Source organism: Echinops telfairi, unplaced genomic scaffold (assembly GCF_000313985.2).
Source record: "Echinops telfairi isolate 266 unplaced genomic scaffold, ASM31398v2 ScPeMD7_5868;HRSCAF=6743_0, whole genome shotgun sequence".
NCBI lineage: Eukaryota > Metazoa > Chordata > Mammalia > Afrosoricida > Tenrecidae > Echinops > Echinops telfairi.
Window position 1 is genome coordinate 13,162,741 of NW_022109767.1, and position 7,298 is coordinate 13,170,038.

Sequence of the window (7,298 nt, forward strand, 5' to 3'; positions counted from 1 at the left end):
GATGTACAAATGCGCTTTACACAATTGATGTGTGTATGGATTGGGATAACAGTTGTATGAGCCCCTAATAAAATGTTAAAAAATATATATATATTAAAAAAAATAAAACTATTTTAAAAAAAGAAAAAAAATTAAAATATGTGCCACCATTATTTAAATATAGCATTCTATACATGAACAAAACAAAAAAATTCTATACTTATGTGAACACCTATGCATTAATCCTATGGTCCTGTGAATATATTCTAGCACCTATGAAAGTTTGTAAGCCAACTACTTCATGCTTTTATCCTCCCCATTTTGGGTATCCAATATCTATACTGTCCACTTACATCAACCCAGTGCTCTGAGGAGACAATCATGGTCTTTGATGTGAAGAATCTTCATTCCAATTGGAACCTTGTGAAGTCTGCATTCATAAGCAAAGTCAAATCAGGACAGGCCATCCATACAGTCGGCATCAATATGCACCAGCTTCACAAGCTTAAAAACTTCTCTTATCTGATCAGGTTCTGGTCAACTCAATATGGGGTGCCTCAGCCTCACCAGGGTGTCCATTGGCTGCCTTGCCTTTAGACCATGGGCCCCTTCACAAATTCTCAACAACTCTAGCCCCCTTGTATTAGGTCATGAACTTCAGCCCAGTCAACCCTCTCTCACCTTCTCCGCTAGTTCCTGTGAATCAGGTCCATGGGTGTCATTGTCCAGCCTCAACCTGTCTATTGCCACATTTCTCTCACTTCCACTCAACAAATGGATCCAGGTGATCTCCTAGCAAGCATTTCAGCCTGCCCACAGGCTTCCTTTAACATTCAGTCCTAGAGAGGTATTTTCTACATGGTTCCAGGTTTTTTTCCCCAGCTCTGACAAAAGCCACTAGTCAAAAATTCAAAAATCCAAAGAGTTCCTTTTTTCCCCTAAATTTTTCAACAGCCCCCTAGGCAAGTCCATTCATCTTCATATGTCCTGAGCACTCAAGTCACTGGGTGGGGCTTATCTTTCCAGAGCCTTCTTTTTAGGTGTGTCCTTACCCATTTGAAGATTTCATATTGATGGCTGAAAGTATTAGCTTACAATATCTCTATTTATACTTCCCATCAATCATTTCTATCAATCATTATATCAATAACAATAGGCAGAAGAAAACCTACCACAGTCAGAAACTTTACTCAATCTTAAAACTGTTAAATTCAATCCTTATCTATCTTATCTTAATCCAAACTTTTCCAATGATACAAAATATGGCCTTAGGCTTCTGACTGCATTGCTTCAAGGCAGGGTGGGACCTTCTTCAGCCATTTTGATCTCAGTCAGCAATTTTTACTAAGTAGCACAGTCTCTGAAAATTCAAATGGCAATTTCTCCCCCTGAGCTCAAAATAATATATTAATCACATTCATTTTCACCATTTCAAGCAGGAATAACAAGAACAACAATCAAAGAAAACAATCAAAACTTATCTTCCCATATTCTTTCCAGAAAACAACCCAGTAAACTGCATGGACATATCCGACCTCCAGCTAGCCAAAGTGGAAAAACTACCATGAGGCATTGGTCAAACATGCATCCACTTTCCATCTTCATGATTTGTTGCTGTAGTACCCCACTCCTGGTACCATAATGTGTTAGTCTGAATATCTATTAATTTGTTTCACTAGTCAACCCAGACTAACACAAGGAAGAATATTGAATATGCTGTCAGAATAAGTAGTAAATCTATCTTGTAACAAGTATAGAAGGAATGCTCCATAGAAGAGAGGACAAGGAGACTTTGTCTCATGCACTTTAGCTATGTTACAAGGAGGGACTGAACCTGACTGTCCTGGAGAAGGACATTATGCTTGAGAAAGTGAAGCTTCGGCAAAAAAAGAGGAAAACTTTCAACAAAATGGATTGACATGGTGGCTGCAACAATGGATACAAACATGATAACAATTGTGAGGCTGGGGATATTTTATCCTATTGTACATAGGGTCCCTTCTTTTAAAACTTATTTTACTGGGGGTTCTTATAACTCTTAACCCAAGCCATCCATCCATCCATTGTATTAAGCACATAGGGTTCTATAAGTAACTGTGATCTGAATGGTACTTACTATACCCACAGTCAGATAGTTGATTTCAACTTATAGCATTGGTAATACTGTGTGCACGTAATGGTTTTTTGACAATGACATTTTGATCATTGACAGGTGTCTGGCAAGTTGTAATTGTTGTTATTAGGGGGCATTGGTTCACTTCCAATGGATAGCTACCCTGGGTACAATAGAAGGAATTACTACTCGGTCTTGTTCCGTCTTCCCAATTGTTGCTGTTTGATACCGTTGTTGCAGCCGCTGTGTCATTTCCCTTTGACTTCCTCTTTCTCACTAACTCTATACTTTACCAAGCATAATGTCCACTTCCAGGTGCCATAAGATGTAAACAACGTTAAAGTTGCCTTTTGTTCTCCTGATGATTTCCTACCATTGCGTGTCTATGACCATCAAACTTTTTCCAAGACTGAAACGTAAAGCTGTGCTCTTTCCAGAAAACTGTTAACAATTGTTCACACTGTTAATCCTCGTTTTGTAACTATTTTTCCTACTTTAACCACTTCTACATGATTGTAGGTGCTAGATCATGTCCAAAATCCTCTCCCTCTCTGTGATCATCCACCACGGGCTGCTTTACATGATGCCACGTTTCTGGTCTTCTCCTTTTCATTTCCTTTCTTCTCCACTCAAGTACATTGCTGTTTTCTTCTTGGGAACATTCTACTTCATGCAAAAGCAAGCACTTTTCCTGTTGCTCCTGCTAGCCCTCTTGTTATTATCATAAAATTATGAAATCAAGCTATGTATTCTCCTTCTGAAAATTACATATGTTCTATAAAACCCTCCCTGAACTGAGATTTGGGCCCAAATTTCTCTTGATTCTTTCTGAACTGAATTTGAGACTATTACAAACCAATTACACAATGCTAGCTCTCCTATGATATGTAAAATATAAATGATTTACATATTTATTAAAAGTATCAAAATAACTACCACATGACACTCTTTGTTCTACATGTAGAGGATATCACTGAACAAAATAAAGTCTTACTCTCATGCAGAGAGAACAAGAGAGACAGACAACAAACAAATGGTCACACAAATCATACCAGGAAATAATAAGTGCTAGGAGGCAATATAAAATACAGTAAAGGAAAAAGATTGATGAATAATCTAAAAAGAAAATATGTGAGCGAAACTACATTTAAAACATAATGATGTGAGCCTCATTGATACGTGTGAGAAACTCATTCAGGGAGAGAAAAACACAAAGTGAGAGCCGAAAAGCAGAATTCGCAGGACAGTGATTAAAACTGAGTGAGGTGGTAGGGAAAGTGGTAATGATGAAGCAAAGGTCATTTGACTGCTATGTAAACCCCCACCTGATTCCCAATAAAACCTTTTTTTGAAGCGTCACTTCAAAGTTAACTTTCAGGACATAGTCATAATCATGAATGCCAATGAATGGGAGCAGACTCATTAGAAGATTTTGAATGCTGGTGTTTACTGAGTGTGGAAAATACCCAGTATTTGGACTCCAATTCCAGTTTTATGACTGAACTATGTTCAGCTGAATATTTCTGAGACTCATAGTTTTCCTCTATAACATACAGATCAAGCAGAATGCCTAGCATATTGCAATAATGCAATAAGAGCACTAAATATAATTTTATTTGTATTTGTCAACACCAGTTGTTTCTTTATGCATACGTTATTTTTCTTAGGGTCATATAAATACCACCATGGAATGTTGGATAGATTCTAAAAATAGTGATTTCATGATGATTTACACAACTTTAAGCCCTCTTTAAGCTGAACTCAGAAAATTTTTGGATTCAAGACCTGGCATCAATGCCAAGATATCATGTAACATTTTTGTGAATTGTGATTTGACCTGTTTTATCGATATTCACGTACTGGTTTCTTATCAATAGATCCATGAACATAGCTTGTGCGAAGCAGATTTGAAGAGCCTTAGTCTTTGCTATTTCTCACTGATTCTCAGATAGTGACTTGTCTTTCAACACATTACATAAAGTCTCTTAGAAACATTTTTTTTATATCTTAGGGAAGAGAGACTTGGTGATCTATTGCTATAAGTTACAGTCATTGAAAAGCCTGGGAAACTCAGTTCTGTGTGTTGGAATCAATCGCAGTATTTTGTATCTTTGTTTCATACGACGTTCCCTTTGGGAACAGCTATAGGGAAAGCTTGTGTGGTCATGTTTGTTGTGGTCTTCTGAGCCTCAGAACCGGAGAGAGTTCTGTTCCTGGAGAAAAAACGCAAATTTTTACATTACAAAAAGGGAACTGGGAGCATAGCAGGCTACAAGCACTATGATTTTAAAAAACAATGCTACTAATGAAGACTACATTTTTCTCTTCACCCTGACTACTGTTAAACCTTTCTGTGGTCCCTGTAGTCAGAAGCAGCACAATGGCAGTGCGTTGGGTTTTTTTGTTTTTTCCTTTTTCATCTTGTTGCTTTATTCCGTTTGCTCCAAGGTCAAAAATCACTAGCAGTAGGGATCACAAACATTATTTTGATTTGCTCATAAACCCGGTCAGTAAAACCTGCAAAATCACAATGTTACTTACACATGTGGCAAGGAAAGCACTCTTGGAGTTCACTGACACGAGAGCAAGTGGAGATAATGGAACGGCAGCACGTGTGACATTGCGAACAGGACCTGCAACCTGCTCCGTTCACGACACTTTTGGGACCCTTGCTGCCAACCCCTCGTATACTTGTCACCGCCGGTTTCCTGTGACATGCAATAGAACTGGCTCGGACACCACCAAGGCCTTACGCTTGCTGCGCTTGAGTGGTTCCTCTTCCTGCGGCGCTGGCGTGTGCAGGCAGGATGTCCACGATCTGCTTAGTTTCTAGGGTCATTCGTGTTTCCCGCAGCAGTCCTGGGCCACTCGTCGGGACTCCCCTTTCAGCTGGTGGACAGACTTGGCTGCCTGCTCCAGATGTCCGTGCTCGGTGCAGTAGGAGGCACGGGACAGTAGCTTAAAGGCGTTTCCATCCTCAGGGCAGAGTTCCGGTGGTGCCTTCAGCTGCTTAGGCGGGAGCAGGAGCAGGGACTGCACGTAGGCGAAGAAGTACTGGTATAAGCTATTTCTGGTTTCATCCATCATTGCTGCCCTCTGGGCCAGTTTCTGGACAGCATAGAAACAGGCTCTAAGGGTCTCCTCGCTGCATACCCCGCAGGTCAGAGATTCAGGAGGAATTGCAGCGGTTAAAGCCTGGGCAAATTCGTTATCAGCACGATGGACTTTGATGGCCTCAGGACACCGCCCAGCGGGACAGTGGTCAGTCTGCAGATGCCGTCTTCCTGCTGGACTTAAGCGCCTCGACCGAGAGCCACAGTTGGTGGGCTTTTCTGGTCTCCTCCAGCAACTGCATGGCTCTGACCCGCCTGTTCGATTCCTCTCAGTCTGGCGTAGGCAGTGTTTATAGCCACAGTAAAGCTGTCGACTTGCTCATGTCCTTTTCAAACTCTCACTTCCGTTCCTGTTCTTGTGCCCGAAGGACATCATGTAGGTGATCGGTGTGGGCAGCGGCCTGTCGGCGGAGCTGGGTTCTCATTTCAGTTTCCATGGCATCTCGAACTTCCTCGACCTTTCTGTCCTGCTCAGACGCTAGTTCACGTCTGTGCCGTTCCAGTGCGTTGGCCACTGCAGAGCCCTTCTGCTTCCTTCCAGCTTTTGTGACTCCGCGGCTAACTCGATGCGCTGCTTCTCCGTGGCTTTCTGCTCTGCCAGCTCTCCGTTTAGCTGGTCGATGCGGCGATGGGCATGAGCAATCAGGGCGTTCAGATCATCCGCAGACAGCTTGTCCGTCATCCCTTTCCACCCAGGCATTGCATATGGGGTAATACTGTCCAATTCTCGTTTAAAGTCATCCCGGGCTTGGGCCACTAGTTCATGATACTGAGACACAACCTCAGCTCAGACTGTGCTGCTTGGACCTTTCGGACCACATTGTCTAGATCGACGATCCTGTTGTGGAGTTTGCCCTCTGCAGTAGCTATGTAAGGTTTGGCCCCAGCAATCTCCTTTTCTTTGCATTTTCGATTACACTTTTCATCTTCTCTAATTCTTCTTTGGCTTTGAGATGGGCATCGGCGGCCTCATCTACTGCTTTTCTGCGTTCCTTCAACGCGCCCTCCGCCGTGCGCCACCGGGCTGCCTTCTTCTCGCCAGAAATCTCAGCATTGCCCATGGCGGCTTTCAGGACACTGGCATGCGCTTCGACGGCCGGGACCGCGGCATTCCGCGCTGGACTGCGTGCAGAGTGCTGCGAGCAGCCTGGCTCGCAGCATCGTCTAGCTCTTCGCTAGCGACTCAATCTGACCTTGGTCTTGCTTTCCCTGCTGAGCAGGGCGGCTGCAACTTCTTCAGGAGGGCGCCTTTTTACAGAAGCCGAGGATGCTCGCCCTGAAGTCGCAGGGGTAGCGTTTCCTTCACCGACTGCAGGGAGACCGGTTTTGTGGATCTGTCCTGCGGAACCGCAGGCGCAGGGACCGACAGCGCATCACCTGCTGCTGCTGACGTGGTGTCTGGAGGTCCGACGTAGGCTGCTTGGGTCCTTTCACAGCCGCTGGCCCACTAGAGGTTGTTAGTGGACCAGGCGGCTTCTTTGGCAATGGAACGCCATACAGTGCCAAGCCAAGAATCATCTCCGAGAGTTTGTCTGAGTAGGGTACGGTTTACTCTGTACTTTCCCGGAAATGCGAATCCCATTGAGCATACAGGACAGTGCCCCCGAGGCCGCCACCAACAAATAAGAGTCCAGCGCCCACAATCTTGCCAGCACTCCATCCAGAACTTGCTGAAGTTGAGTGTCGATAGCATGGTCGCATTGGGCGAAGGACAAACCTCCCACAGAGACAACTCTGGGCGGCAAGGGTCGTACCCGATGACTGACAGACCCGCGGCATCTCAGCAGCAGGTGGACAGGGGAACTGGGTTCCGAGTATGGGAGGGAGGGAGGATGGGCACGTTTGGTTTTTCATTTGCTTTGGCAAATCATAGATAGCTTCTCTCTGAACCTTACTTAATTCCTCATCTGAAGATAAGATGAACTCATTTGCAAGACAGCTTGGGCTCCAGTATTCCAGTATTCCATGAGGCTTTAGATATATAGTGTATATGAGGAAGAGGTTATATAACCAGGATGTGTGTGTGTGTGTGTGTGTGTGTGTGTGTGTGTGTGTCTGCGTCATACAGGGTATACAAAGCCAATCTCATACTG

At 43.8% G+C, this 7,298-nt stretch overlaps 1 protein-coding gene and 1 pseudogene across 1 annotated transcript in view; one reads left to right on the plus strand and one right to left on the minus strand.

Moving 5' to 3' along the window:
* The window catches only part of MARCHF1 (membrane associated ring-CH-type finger 1), a 431,151-nt gene that overhangs the window by 100,815 nt on the left and 323,038 nt on the right, over window positions 1-7,298 (plus strand).
* LOC101649837 lies at window positions 4,842-6,984 on the minus strand (annotated as a pseudogene).